The sequence below is a fragment of the Anthonomus grandis genome, chromosome 2 (genome assembly GCF_022605725.1).
Source record: "Anthonomus grandis grandis chromosome 2, icAntGran1.3, whole genome shotgun sequence".
Classification (NCBI taxonomy): domain Eukaryota; kingdom Metazoa; phylum Arthropoda; class Insecta; order Coleoptera; family Curculionidae; genus Anthonomus; species Anthonomus grandis.
The window spans coordinates 30,283,366-30,299,507 of record NC_065547.1 but is presented as its reverse complement, the minus strand read 5'-3'; the positions used below and the strand labels follow the sequence as shown (position 1 = coordinate 30,299,507).

At 35.7% G+C, this 16,142-nt stretch overlaps 1 protein-coding gene across 1 annotated transcript in view; it reads right to left on the bottom strand.

Annotated features, from left to right (window-relative positions):
• Positions 1-1,741, bottom strand: part of LOC126750469 (uncharacterized) — a 41,929-nt gene extending 40,188 nt beyond the window's left edge. Inside the window, exon 1 of the mRNA XM_050460099.1 lies at positions 1,534-1,741. The gene's annotated coding sequence lies outside the window, so the exon portion shown is untranslated. The remainder of the gene's footprint in view (positions 1-1,533) is intronic.
• Positions 1,742-16,142: the final 14,401 nt, after the last annotated feature.

The following is a 16,142-nucleotide window of genomic DNA, read 5'->3' as shown; positions in this document are numbered from 1 at the left end:
CAAAAGTAACTTTCTAAAATAAAATAGGATTTAAGTACATTAATTATAAGGTAAAAAACAAGTCCCAGTTGCACGCCTTTGGCGAACCGTTTTCAATGTTTATCAGTGGGTAACAATGGGCAAAACTCATAAATTGACCCAAAACCGGGTGGCACTACCTGCAATCAGCGAAAAGAAAGAATTTTACATTGAAACTAATACCCAACTAAGGTAGTGGCATAAAATATTGGTGGATCACCAGGTACCACTTTTGCATACCTAATGAGGTTTTATTGCTCTACACACTTCTGAAATAGAGTATAGTATTTCAGCAAGATTTAAAAACATTTAAGGCCATTTAAAAACTAAAATTTATGCTAGTCAGCCAACATCGCTAGACCATTTGGGACAAAGAATAATTGATGAATGTCGTCAAATCACCCCAGAAATTTTGCAAAATGTACGGGAAAGGTTTGAACAAAATCTGTATTATTGTATGGAAGTCGAAGGCCAACATTTTGAACATTTACTTGATTGATTTTATCTTTAAGCCCTTATATTTAAAATTATATTTAAAATTATACTTTTTAACATTTTTTTGTAACTTTTATTAGCCCCTGTATTGACTAGGTATTGACCCTGTATTGATAAGGTATCACTCGACCCCCCGTTCCATTTAAAATTTTGGGGGGTCTTGTCACCCCCGCTAGGGCTTTGCCCTCAGAGGGGCGAAACTAGCAAAAAAATGTTTCCACCTTGAATCAAAAATTGACGGGTCCGAGGATTTTTTCGCAAATGTTCTGAGGGACCCAAAATAGGCTCTGTTTCGTTTACTTCAAGCACCATGTATAAAATGTTTTGTATTTAAAAAAACGTGGAAGTGACAATACTAATCGATGTGTCCAAAAAATAAAAGAAGAAAAAATACCTGAATTTTAAACGAATTTGTTCTTGTCATTGGTCATTGTGAATGCACTGTATATTAATAAAATTTCTATTTTCACTTAGTGCTGTAGTGCTTAGTTATTTATTTTAGTAATTAAAATATCATTTTATCTAATACATACATAATTATTCTTTTAAATGCTTCGCAAGTGAAAATATTTTCAAAAATTCTAATTAGCTAATCTCAAATTACAGTACCATCATTAAATGCCTATATTTTTCGTTTTCATGTACCAGCATACTTAAATAGTATCTTTTTTTTTTACTTTTATACTAATTAATTATTAATAATATTTACTTTAAAAGGTTTTAAAGGATGCAAAGTTCTTTTGAAAATTGAAAAGGAACCTAAACCTTAGGAGCTAGAAGGTGACTAACCGCGAATTACAGAAACCCTCTTTAGTAATAATGGTTTTTTTAAGTAAACAAGTGAAGAAGGCGCGACGTTAGTACTCACATGTTCATCTTTTTTAGTACCATTTTATTTTTTAATAGTGATAAACTTGTTGAAATTAATGAATAAAACACAGTAAAAAGTGTCATTACTTACAGTGAGATAACTGTCCTAAAAAAATGTAAAAAAAAACGATTTCGTTAAAAAATACTCACCATATAAAGATTCACATAAACGTCCACTTTTCCACCACAAAAACCACTCTCGAAACTAAAAAATCACAATCTCCACTCGCGTGAGCGTCGCGACGCTTGATTGCGCGGCGTCCCCGGCTTCTCCAATGGTAACAATCCGGCGGCGATCAGTCGAATAACGGTTACACGACGCACGTACTTTACGTGACAATTTATTGGCGAATGCGCCTTTTATTATCATCCTTTAGGTTGCTAAGGAGGAAAGGGACTAGAGACGGGTTGACTCATACTAATGGGGAAGGGTTTACTCACGGTTGCGTGTTTTCTTTGATTTGATAAACATATGTTGAAGGTCAGGTTGAATGGTTTAATGAGATTTTTATTGGAAATGTTGGGTTTTCCTTACGACTTATGACATCTATTTTCTTGCTTGTCCGATTCTACGAACGAAAATAGTTATTTCTGTGAAATTGTTTAATTGAAACTTTATTGACATTCTTTCGAAATTTTCCATAAAATTACTATAATTTCCACTTTGACTGAGAATCTTAGCTAGGTTAGAATCGACAGAAAAATACTTTATTTATTAAAAATGTTAAGTTTTCTAATACGGATCAAAGACGGATCTATAGAAAATATTTTCAGAAGGAGACTTTTTTAATCTTGAAATTATTCCCTTACAAAAGAATATTTATGTATTGCATAGCCCAACTTTCAACGCACGTGGAATAAAAAGGGAGAAGCAATCCACAAACTTTATAGTAACACACAATTGATAATTTTGGGCTTATTTTGAAGATTTGAAACAAAAAGAATTACATACATATATGATTATAGGATAATCAATCAAACAAGGGCAAAATCCGAAATCCAAATCAATATGTAGACTATAGAGGATTTGGACTGCTCATATTTATATAACTTTTTATATTTACAGTAACATAGCGAAAGTACCATGTGTTGCCTATTTTAAAACTTTATGTAGAGCCCTTGCTACTGTTTGAGCCTAATTGCCTTAATGATAATTTAGAGTGGATGTAAAAGTGTTCATTTTTAAGGGCCTAGGATTTCAGCTAAAAATTGACTTTTATTAATTAGTTTGACACAAAACAAAATATTATAGATATATATAATCATAATATATATGTATATTAATTTAACAGTAATCTTCTCGGATTTGCCGAAAATTTATCTATAATAGTCTTTTCAATAAACTTACTGCTTTCTTTTAAATAATTGCGATGTATGCTCATCAGACATAAACCTGTAAGCCTTTCTTCACCCGCAGTGCTTCTTAGCCACGTTTTAACTCTTCGCAGCGTACCGTTCTACGGTCGCCGTGGTGCATGGGATAGTGCTTAAAAAATCAATGCCTTTCTGACAGCAGGGTAAAAAATGTTATCTTCGTTGAACAGATCAACTACATCAGTGTCCCTTAATTGATCCTCTGATAAAGCCTTCTTCACCCATACATTATGCCAAGGATTTAGTTCTCCGACGATATCCAGGTAATAAAATTCTTGGAATAATTCTGCGTTCTTGTGTAATGCTGGTTTTGGTCTTGGTCATATACAAGAGGTTAGCTTACTTAAAGCAAACGCCGGAGTATTTTTTTGGGAGAATCGAATATTCAATGTGAATCGAGTGAATCAATGTAAGGTGTAAGGTATTATCAGGAATCGCCGCCAACGTGGAACCGAAATTTCTATGCTCAAATCCATTGCAACAGCTCCCGCTTTTTGAAACATTTCATTAGTTATTCTATCAGGAAACTCGCGGTCATTTCTAAGAATGTCCATGATATTTTTGATGTGTTCCCCCACCGAGATCATGTCGATCGATTTAGCTTGTAGTGCGCTAACTACTGGTTTTGTAACGGCTGAATGCAATTGATATATTTTCTGGTGGCATAATTTCTCTCTACGCATAACGTTTCTAGAAATTTCACAAGCTCTGGGAAATTTTGAGAAAACTTTCAGATTGATTTATATTTTTCAAAAACAAACAAAAAAAAACAATGTCACGGTCTCATAAGCAAATTTTTATTGGCAACACGTGTTTCGCCCTGTATAAGCAGGGCATCATCAGGCTTTAGGATCTCTACACTCAAACTTTTGAGTTTTACAGTGTTTTACAGAGTTTTTTTTAAATTTTACAGTGTATGTGTAGGTTCTAAGGCCTGATGATGCCCTACTTATACAGGGCGAAATACGTGTAGCCAATAAAAATTTGCTTATGAGACCGTGACATTGTTTTTTGTTTGTTTACATTTTGTGTGGTCTCTTGAAGAAAATGGATGAGTATTTTATATTATATTTTTCGGACCATATCGTCTCACACAATCGTGATAGGTTTGCAGCGTAGTTCCGACGTGTAGTCGATTCTCTGGAAAACATTACATTAACATGGCGACAGTATTTCTAATTTCTGGCACTGCGTTCGCATCATTCACAACAAGGTTGAGTTTGTGACTTGAGCAATAAAAATACAAAGCACGAGGATATTTTCTTCGCAAAATGGCTTGTACTTCACCCTTTTTTCCTGCCATTGTAGAACAGCCATCGAATCCAAACCCTACGCAATCTTCGGTTAAGAGATTAGAACTAATCAAGAAATTTTCAATTGCTTCGGCAATTGCTGAAGCATTTTGTGCTTTTAGTTCAACGAACCCCACAAATTCTTCTCTGGTTTTCCTTTTGCTTTCGTCGTAGAATCAAAGAAAGAAAAAGAAAGACTGCATAAGACATGGTCTTCTGGACCTCACTTATTATATTCTCCTTAATAACTTCGCCACATAAATTTATCAATTCGTTTTGTATTTTTGGCGATGTGTAAACTGCATTGCGACGGCACTTTTCTAGGTGATTCTTTAATTTGTCGTCCCCTGGATTGATTCTCAACTTCAATAAATCTAATAAAACACCCTCATCTGTTTGTCTTCCCCTAAGAGGCATATTATGAGTACCGCAAAATAGTATAAAAGAAATAATTGATGACAATATTTTTCTGTTTTCATCGATTGCTTTTTGGTGTCCACTTTGCAGTTGGATGTCTACAGGAACATTTTCAAGAAAAATTTTTCAGCATTTGTCGCTGTTAGGTGAAGGTTGGTCGTTGCATGCTTTCGGCGGCAGTCTTCCTGCATATGTTTGAACTTTGTTTATGGCCTGACCATAAATGATCTCAAAATTCCTCTCACAGTACTGATGGGCGGAGGGAACAAAACACAATGCTTACAAAGAGCACCTTTTAGTCGCTTGAAATATACTAGCCATGGTGCATATTGATCCAACCAAGCATAATTAAATTTTCTTTTCGAATGGCTTTCAAAATCGCGTATCACTTTCAAAATCGTATAATCGGATTTTGTAACAACTCCCTCTTATTTTCCGTCGATAGCTGGGTCCAACCCAACATAACAACCCAGATCATTTTCATGATAGCCATCGACCACTATAATTTCAGGATCGACGTTAATGTCATAAGTTTTTTGGGACGTCAATGGAGAAGAATAGTCGGCAACAGATATATTTACAGGTTCTGCTGCAGAACGTGACGCTTGTCCAATGTTAGCATATAATGATCTTGGCATTACATGAATAGTTTTATCATGGTTGTCATTTTCATCGCTTCCGCTTCCACTGCTACTTTCCCGACCTTTTTTCGCGTGTTGTCCCTAAAAAATGGATACACAAAATTACTCTTACGGTGTTTAGGCATAGGACGAAAATACGGCAAATAAAGATCAAGGTACCTATAATAACATCACATTCAAATATTTACTTCGGACTTCCTATCAGTAAAAGTAAAATTGCGATATTCAAAATTCGTTAACCTTGTGGTTTGAACAAAGAAATCAGATAATCATATTACGTTTTGTTTTGACTCGCCCCTTTCAAAGAATTTCCTGATATCTATTTGACAGGGTAATATTTCGAGTATCCAATTTTTGCGCGTAAATTAAATCTCGTGTCACCGCAACTTAGCTATAAGACACTATGGCGCATGAAATATTTTCGTATTAAACTCCGAACTAACTGCCTTTCTTTTCCAGCTAGAACGTTTTTCGTGGTATTGCTATTTAATAGAAGATGTCGCTATTGACCGTATAAATTGATGCTATTTCAGATATCTCTTAATCTCGGCAGCGGAAACTACGAGATGCGACGGTTTCGCGGGAGATTTAAATTATATTGAGTCGCTAACAGTGTACTATATGTATCGAATGTTGTAGAGTTGTAGAATATTTAATTATAGATAAAAAAATATTAAATCAAAATATCTGAAAAGATATTTTGTTTTTAACACTTCATTTTGCGCAAAGTAGGTAACACGTTTTTAATTCCCACTTGCCAGGAAAATTGACGTTTATTTTATCTTCTAGGGGCCTCCCCCTGCCCTTACCTGGTTACGTCCCTGTTCATTTTGTTCCTCAAACTGTCAAAATATTCTCTACATCATGTTCTTCCGCGGTTTACTCAAAAGTAGAGCAATTTTTTATAACCAATTTTTTCTATGTGCTGACATCTAATTTTTTATCAAGATTGATTAAACCTAGTTTATTGCAATGTGCCTAAGAAAAGAGAATCAAAAACTAAAACAGTTGAAGTTGCAGTGTTTTTATTGCAATATGCAATGCATAATTTTCAATAATTTACAAATCAGTTCTTCTGGTTAAAGCGAAAGGTTAAATGTCTTAAGAGGCGTACAGACTTGCACACGCATGCGGTGAGAAGCTTCGCATATGCGTGCGTACTCAAGTCATTCACGCTCAGAGCATTCGTTGAAATTAAAAATCTCCGCATATGTGTGCGTGCTCAAGTCGCTCCATCCATTCGTGAAAAAATGTCCGAAGAGTTGCTTATGGTTAGTGCCGCGTTTGTGGTTATTAGAAGTCTATTAAAAAAGAAAGATCAAAAGAAAGATAGGCGATGGTATATGAGGCATTTATTTTTTAAAAGAAGAACTCTACAAATGAAGTCCGATTTACTATTAGATTTTGCTTTAGTACCTTATACCGGACAATTTCAAAACTTTACACGTATGTCAGTAGAAGACTTTGAACACCTTTTAAGTAATACAGGCCCTAAAATAGTGAAAAAAGATACAGTGTTAAGAAAGGCCATACTAAAGAGCGTCTACTTATAACATTAAGATTGCTGGCTGGAACAGGGGATTCCTATACAAGTCTCCAGTATCTTTATATATATATCTCTAAAGTTTCGAAGCAATCTATCTCACAAATAGTACCCGAGATGTGCTTAGCCTTAATCGAAAACTTGCGGGAGTGTATAAAGGTAAAGTATTGAAACCAAACCAAATATTTATTCTTATTAAATAGTTAAACAAGTAAATGCTAATATGTATAAATGGAAAACGAAAAAACTTATTGGAAAGTATATGTTGGTTATTCTGGTGTATAATTTATTGGGTTGAATGTGGTAACAAAGTTCTGTAGATATATGTTGCGTCCAAATGTATCCATATGATTTGAAGGCTGACTACTTTCCGTTGCTGCATTTGGTGGAGTGTCCGAATAAGACGTATATTGACTTATGACAGGGCTAGGAAGAGAGGTACTAACTAGTCTTTGTTGCTGAAAAGAGTTTCCAGAAGACATCCTGTCATAGTTTTCTAGATCTGCTTTAAAAAGTATATTGTTGATAGCGTGTTCGACCATTATTTCTGCTCTTTAAAATAGGTTCTCAATTTTGATGCGATGTGTTAAAAAGATATATGTCAAACCGATCTTGTTTTTTCTCTTGTCTAGAGTGGCGGGCTTGTATCTCCTTCAAAATATTGTATGCTTCCGTTAGCTTGGGATCCTCGTTCAACTTGCGTTTTTTTGTAAAAATCTGAGGATTTTTTGATATATTTTGATTTGTTTTTTCATGTACAGGTTTTTCACCAGTACAGTTTAGTGGGTCAACTGTCTCTTCAGCATGCAGTACCTCCTCAGCATGCAGATTATTATAGACTCTATCATATTATCAGACTTAGTTACATTTTTTTTTCAGTTAAGGACTCATTTGAGTCAGTAGGTCTTTCTTCATCCTATAAATAAGAACAGAGTTTAATATGTGTGCTTTGCTAATATATAAAAACATATGTTTCGCCCGTTTAGGGTATCATTAGACCAACTATCTGACGATCCAGACAAACACACACACCGACTTTCGGTCGTCGGTTGTTGTATGTGCTTGTTTGGATCGTCCGTTGTGCTCGTTGGTTGGTCTGATGATGCCCTAAACTGGTAAAACATATGTTATCATATTAGCAAATATATACGGATGCTGTAGATTTTGAGAAAGTTATTTTCTTTTTAATCTTACACCAGTATATTTAAGATGAAATTCTTTGATTTATATATGTAACTCTTGACACATTGAAGTTTTAGAATAGTAATAATAGCGATTTTTTTAGATGCCCACTACATCACAAAAGTGGAAGACAATATCAAATCAATTTGAAGATATTTGGAATTTTCCACACTGCGTTGCTTCAATGGATGGAAAGCATATTATAATACAGACTCCAATTAAAACAGGCAGTGAATATTACAATTATAAATCTTTTTTTAGATTTTTTTTTCCCATTGGTTCAGACAAATTATTTCTTTTCAGTCGTTGACATCGGATCTCAGGGAAGAATCTCAGACGGTGGGGTATTTAAGCATACGAAATTGTATAATCTCATTGAGAAAAAAAATTAAACCTTCCTGAAAATGATGCACTTCCCGATAGAGATCGACCTGTACCTTATGTAATTGTAGCCGACGAAGCTTTTGCGCTTACTGAAAATATAATGAAACCATATTCAGAACACCGTAAAGAATCAAGTGAAAGGATTTTTAATTACCGGCTCAGTAGGGCCCGTAGAATAGTTGAAAATGTCTTTGGGATTAGCTCTGCTATTTTTCGCATTTTAAGAAAACCAATTTTTTTAGAACTAGAAAAGGTGTATATCATTGTTGACTATAGCGTATCCTTACAATTTTCTACGGAAATCTCGATTTTCTAGAAATATATATACACCTCCTGGAACTTTTGATGATGGAACAGATGAAAACATACTAAATTTTTAAACTATATTTTTTATCTTCTACTTTAGAATTATATACAGGATGGTGAATTTTTTGTTGTTATTAGGAAATTTAAAAAAAGTTTTTCTATAAAAATCAGTTGCGTATATATCTGATAACATATTATATATAACATTTTGATTTTTTGTCAAATGGCTACAATTTTTTTTTATAGTAAACACAAGCACAAGAGGAAAGTCCTATGTCACTCTTGGAGTGGTGCTTGCGCGAAGATATTTGTGGGCATTTATCTTGAATCGCTGTAGGTTGTATGCGTGGGGAAATATGTGAGATGGAAGCCCGTTCCACAAAGAAGATGTTCTCCAGATGAATGAGTCCCGATACAGCGACGTCCTTGGGGTAGGCAGGTGGACTTGATGTTGATGAGCCGCAACTGCTAGACGCGTCCTTCTTGCCGGAACAGCCCTGGGTGGAATCATCAAAAATCAGCCTGCCAGCTCAGAGGAGCACTTACCGTGATAATAACGGTAGAATAAATAGAGATCAGCCACCTTTCTTCTGTACTCCAGACTATCCAGACTCTTTGTCAGTTCCGGTTTGTCGATAAGACGAATAGCTCTCTTCTGTATAGAATCCAGCAGGTTTAGACTATGCTTGGGTGCAGAGCTCCAGACATGTGAGCAATACTCGAGGGAAGGGCGTATTTGAGCCTTCTAGAGTCAGCAGCTGTTCAGGTGTATACAGTTTTTTCGTTTTGAAAAGCACTCCGAGTTTTTTGGAAGCCGCCCTGGCGACCTCGGCAACGTGGTCATGTCAGGACAGACTGTTGGTGACCTCGACTCCTAGAAGATGTAAAGATGATTTCATTGGCAATGTTTTCCCTGCCTTAACCAGCTCCGGGCCACCGAGGTTAGTCTTCATCGTAAATACTGCAGCCTGCGTTTTTTTAGCGTTAAAATTGACCAGATTGTTACCACCCCACTCCAAGATTGCTCTAATATCGTTGTTTGATTGAAGCTACTTGTTGCTGCCTAAGATTCTGAGAACTTGCGGCTGTCGTTGGTTCGGCGGACTTAAATGTGGAAATAAGTGTGCTATCGTCCGCAAAGCTGTAGATTGGATTGACAGTGGTTCCTAGCAAATCGTTGATATATATCAAGAAAAGGGTGGGGGATAGAATGCACCCTTGAGGGACTCCAGCGTTAATGTTAAATTTGTCGAAGAGGTATCCATCGACGGCTACTTGGATTGTTCGTTGTTCAAGAAAACTTTTGATCCAATTCAATAATGAGTTTTGTATGCCGATTGAGGAGAGCTTGGTTAGTAGTCCCTCATGCCACACTCTGTCAAATGCCTTGGAAATGTCAAGAGCGACTGAGCGGGACTCGCCGTGCTTCTCCATGGCCTCCGTCCACAAGTGAGTGACGTAAGCCAGAAGATCGCCGGTGGATCTAAGCTTTCGGAAGCCGTATTAATGATCGCTGATTTGTCCAGATGATTCCAGATATCTTAACAGTTGTTGGTTGACTGCTTTCTCCATAATCTTCGATATTACTGGAACTAGTGCAATCGGGTGGTAATTGGAGGGCATCGTCTTCTTACCCTTTTTGGGTACAGCTTGCACTCGAGCAGTTTTCCAGCTTGTTGGAAATTGGCCCTGCTTATACGATACCGTGAACCGTCTACATAAGGGAGGAGTGAATTCGTCTGCACAACGTTTTAGTATTAGGGCTGGAATTCCATCGGGTCCAGAAGCTTTTTTGGTGTCTACGCTTTTAAGAATTTTATTTATAATTCGTTGGGGAAACGAAACTTCTCCCATCGATGAATTCACCCTTGGCAAATATGGCGGTGTTTTGCCTTGCGAGTGCAGAGTAGAATTGGACGCGAAGAGTTTACTCAGTAAGTTGGCTTTTTCCCTTGCTAACTTTCCTTAACTAACGGCTTTCGATACGAATTATGGCGAAAAAACTAATATAAAAGGTCAAAAAATAGGGTTGATTAAAACGAGTACACCATCACTTCTAAAGTGATTTTCCTAGTTTTTCCATTTTCATTAAAAATAAATTCGTTTATTTTTGTTTAAAATCATATCTCAAACTCCTAAAATTAAAACTCTATCATACTCCAAGCCTTATTTTTTTACATTTTATATATATTTTTTCAAATTTCCCGTCATATTAGTAGTCACTTGACAGCTATCAAAATATTTTATAGGTTCTCAGATATTCACAACTGATTACCGCCAATCCGTTTTCTAATTTTGTTTCAAACTTTTTTGACCACCCTGTATATTTGTTTAAAAATTACGTAATATAGATGCGACTTTAAAGTTCAGGCCTCGTTGTTTATCTTTGAATAACTATTAAAAAACTTAACACAGGAACCCAAAAATCATTTATTATTTTCATTTTGATTAATATGTGGTGTACTCTAAAAAAACAACACATGCCTTTTCCTTCACTAACAGACTTTTTGCATTTGCTTCTTTGTACCCTGAAAGAGCCAAGTAAGCTGCTCATTTTCTTTTTCACTACTACTGTTTCCATATTCAGTTCTTTTGAAGTTGACTCCCATGGATCATCTTTCTTCGTTTTTGAAAAATAAAACTTATTTTTTGGATTCCATAATAAAGGTTTTCTTTCATAGAGATCTATTAATTCTAAACACTGTTCGTTTGACAGTTTTTCAGTGACTAGCCACTAGCCACAAATATGAATAAAATTGAACAAATCGGCACTACTCTCGCGAATGGAGCAAAAAACCGTCTAAATTGTGCGCGAACGAACACGTATGTTTCTTTAATGCGCGTCAAAAAACCGACACCACTCACGAAATGCTTGCTCAAGTCATTCGCGAGAGGCAACGCATGCGGCGAGAGGCTCCGAAAGCGCCGTTCACATTTGCACATGTATGTCTATGCGTAGCTGCTCACCGCATGCGTGTGCAAGTCTGTACGCAATTTTAAAGTAGAACGTTTTCAAAATAAAGATATAAACCTACTCCAACGCAATAGCCACAATATAATTCAATGATCATCTGGGTCGAGATGATCTGGAAGAGAATGCACTGTTAATTTACAGTGCATTCTCTTATTTTTAGCTCTCACTCCCATGATTTCCTGGTTTATACACTTAAAATTTCAATTAATATTTAGGAAAGGTATACCAAGTTGCTCAGAGCAACTGTTTTTGAGATTATTGAATTTTAAATGCTTGATTATTTATGTGATACAATTATTGATTTTGTTCAATTGATGATAATAGTATGGAAATAAGGTGTCATAGTCATATATTTTGTAAAGACTACTTTATTTAACTATTATAAATATGTGCTCGATAGAAAAATTTGGACAAGAACAACGCAATGGAAATTTATGTTTTTTTTTTTCATTTTACAACAAATGTTGAAGGTGATCTCCGTTAACATCTATACACTTAGCTTCCCATTTATCGAAAGAGTTGTCATCTCGAAATAATTCTGCTGCATTCTGGTTGTTTCTTATACTTCTTCCGGAGTATTAATCGTGTCTTGATAAATAACTGATTTCATGTATGCTCCATATGGCAAGTTCGAGGGAGTTAAAATCAGAGCTTTTCAGGGCGACTAATAAGGCATTTGGCTCTCATGACCGATCCAGCGGTAAGCATAAACTTAATCGAGATATTTCCTGATCGGAGGTCTGGAAAAGTGAGCAGGGGCACCATCCTGCATGAAAATCATGCGTCTCCGTAATTGCAATGGGAGATATTCCAAAAGTTTGATCAACTTATTTTGTTAAGAATCTAAAGAGAGTTCGCTGTTTTCATTCGGTGGTAACTTAACTTTGTTGGTCCAGGAAAGTAATTACTACTAATAGCATAGCAAATATTAATTTTTAATTCATGCTGAAAGTGACGGTCTATCATCAAGTGTATTCAATATCCCAAGCATGTTTATTTCTGAAATTGAAAACACCTCTTCTGGTAAAAGTCGCTCCGTTACTGAACAAAATCTTATTTAAGAAACATGCGACAGAGTTGAGCGAATTCAAACTCGTCTGTAGGTCGGGGGGAAGGAGTGGTACCAAGTTTTGAACAGGAGTGAAATGGTAAGAATGCAGTTTTTCTTTAAGGAATATTCGAGAAACTGGTGAAGGACGAAAAAACCGCTTTCTCCAAGTCTGTCGTACAGGTTTCTGAACGTTTTGAAATTAGTATGCCTTTTATTTGAAAACATATCCACATATCGCCGCCGCGCTCTTTGTGCGTTAAAATTTTCTTGGTTATATACGCATATCATGTCCCTCATTTCTAGGTTAGAAAAAACGTCGTATTGTGGCATTATCGACTTTCAAAAGAAATTGTTGCTTAGAAAAGCTAAAACTTTTAACTATCTAAACCTAGTATAAAAATATTGAAAAATTAAATCTAAAACTCATGGTTTCAATAATGCAGGTATATGCTCGTTTCTTTTTTTTATATGGGTTAGTTTCCATTAGTACTGCTTAAGCGACTCGAAAAAGGTATACGAAATTTTTAGAGTAATAATTATTGAAAAGCTGAGATTTTTTTTAAAAACTCATATACACTGAGGCACAAAAAGTTGTAAACGTTTTTGTCACCTCGGATTGTCGCTGACAGTGCCCTCTAGGATGTACACAAAAACTACCATTGAATTGGAATTTCTTGCTCCCAAAAACTCCCTACTACCAAATTTTTTGCTGATATGATGCTTTTTGAGGAACTTCTTAAAAAATAATCAAAATTTGAGCGAAAAATATACTGTTGCTCTATGTCTACTAAGTTATGAGACACTCTGCATACTTAATCAACACATATATTTCATGATTAGTTTCATTCACTTGAAGAAATTACGGATGTTTGTATAGGGGCCCGTAAACTTTTAGACCCGAGCCCGGTTTTTCTCTCGGCGGCCCTGATCTGGGTAAACAGGTTGACAATACTGCTGTCTAAGCTCAATAATTATGGCTTTAGAGGTGTGGCATTGCAATGGCTGGAATCCTATCTGTCTAATCGTACCCAAAGAGTTACAGTATCTGGATGTTTATCCGATTCCAGATCTCTTAAAACTGGAGTACCTCAGGGTTCAGTGTTAGGACCACTATTATTTTTGCTCTATGTAAATGATTTGGGTTCATTAAAACTGCAGGGCAAAGTGGTTCAGTTTGCTGATGATACCACCATTTTATGGAATCATAGAGATTCTGATAATGTTAGAGCCCAGGTTTTTAAGGATCTTAAGATTTTATCGGAGTTGTGTGCTGCAAACAGGCTTGTATTTAATGTGGGCAAAACCTTTATTATGGGATTAAAGTGTGACGTTCAGAGCCTTATGTTTAGTGAAAACTCCCCCTTGCAAAACAAAGAAAGCTGTAAGTTCCTTGGTATTACCATTGATGGTCGCCTTCGCTTCGAAGATCATATACTAAATCTTGCATCAAAATTATCCTCTGGATGCTTTGCAGTAAAAATGGCGGGGCATGAGCTGGGAGGGGTAGTTGCACGTTCAGTGTACATACTTTTCTCTTATTGAGTCCCATCTTCGTTATGGCTTGCCTTTTTGGGGTTTAAGCAACAAGGGATTATTAAACATAATTTTTGTGATTCAAAAAAAGGCAGTTAGATACTTATGTTCCGCTGGGTTAAGAGATTCTTGTAAACCTCTCTTTATATCTCAAAAAATCCAAGAACTCACTTATATATCTTAGCAAAAAAATTTACAACCATGTTCCTCTATGTATCAGACAAATTTTAGAAGTTAAGAAATTCAAAAAAAATTAAAATCACTTTTATTATCCAGGGCATATTATAGCCTTGACGATTTTTTTAATGATACCTTTTGACCTGTGCTCTGACATCATTTTAGTGTTTTAGTTTTTTTTTTAGCTTTACTTATTTTTTAATCAAATTTATCAAAAAGATGAGAACGTCAGAAACGAACATCAGCACGATTCGAAAATATCTAGGAATATTGTCTGCTCTCGTATGCATGTGCTTTATATTTCATATTAGACATCATTCAAGTATTCAATGCATTTACTCAAGTCACAGGTTTTTTTTTGTAAATTAAGACTCAAAAAACTCATAAATTAAACTTTTAGTTAATCCGAAAATTGGTTTGAGCACTGTTAATGAAATTTTATTCGTTCGTTCCAATTGAAGCAAGGTGAACCTAAAAAACTCGTTTACCCTGAAAGACTCGGGGAGTCTGGAACCTGGCTCCCGTCAGGATGCGTCCCTGGTAATAGAATATGATCAGATTTCTACGTTTTTGTCGCCTTATAATCAGTATACATTGTATAATTGAATATATTCTCAAAACTGTATGCACTAAAACTAATTCTAGCGCCAAATCCGTCATTGAACTATTAAAATGCAAAATTTGTATCCTGAATATATCTATCTCAATGAAAACTCATCTAAAATTACAATTAGCCAAAAAAATCAATACTAACTTCAAGCTCTACTACTTTACCCATTTCGTCTTGTTTCGATCTTTCGGCTAGTGTTGATTCATCAGGTCGTTCAATAGACTATTCCAAATTGGTTCAATTTTTCATCTAGAACATTTTGGCTTTAAAAATAAATTCACACTTGGCGAACGCTAAATCGAACGCACAATACAACTACAGCTCAATTAATTAGGAGAATATAGGCAAAGTTAGCGCCTTTTTTCCTGTAAATGTAAAAATCACTATAGAGGTTACTTGCGTTGAGATGCTCCGCGCTGGGTGCGTCCTCCAGTCCGTCCATTAGTGCTAAGACTTATTGACATGATTGTTGTCTTGTGGTCTTCTGTAACAGTGGCGCGCTATTCAAATAACGGTGTTCTAAGTATCGCATTAAAAGCAAACTAATTAACTCCTATTTCTATTTTTTTCTCTGAACAGTCAATTAAACCCGTTGAATGTTTTCATTGAGTGTAAGTGGGCGAGTTCATTGATTCTGTCCATTCTGAACTGCAGGAATGTTGCAGTAATTTTTTTTCTAGATAGGTAGGATTGCTGCTATTTTGAGTGATGCTTATGTTCTCTCATTAGGTATTGAAAAAAGAGACAGGTTTCTTTTGACATAGATTAGACAAGCAAGGATATACTAATAATGAGAACTAAGCCATTACACATCTGCGCTGTAGAGCAAGTTTCTCAAGATGCCCCCAATTCAAAATAACACGACATATTAGAACCAGAATAGCTAGGATCCCAAGGTCTTCACACCCAAGAATTGTACCCTCTTCACACTCTGGAGAACTGAAACAGAAGATCTTAATGAGTATCTTTTGTATTGCTGAGGATGAGCCTCTTTGCCAGAAACCGGGATTGCATTTTCTCTTCTTTATTTAGAGTTACATACTGAGTGGGATTAGAAGGGTGAAAATTGGACAAATGGAAATAAGAAAGGAATGGAAACCTAGGAAGATCATGGAAAGACCATGCCAGATAAGTTGCTTTCCTGGAAAATTATTCTGAAGATCGTTTAAGTATCAAACAAAATCAAAATCTTTTGTTAGACCTAAGGTGACATACTTATAGTCCAGTCCAGCCACTACAAACTTGTAACTCTTTTTACAAAACAAGCTGTTAGTC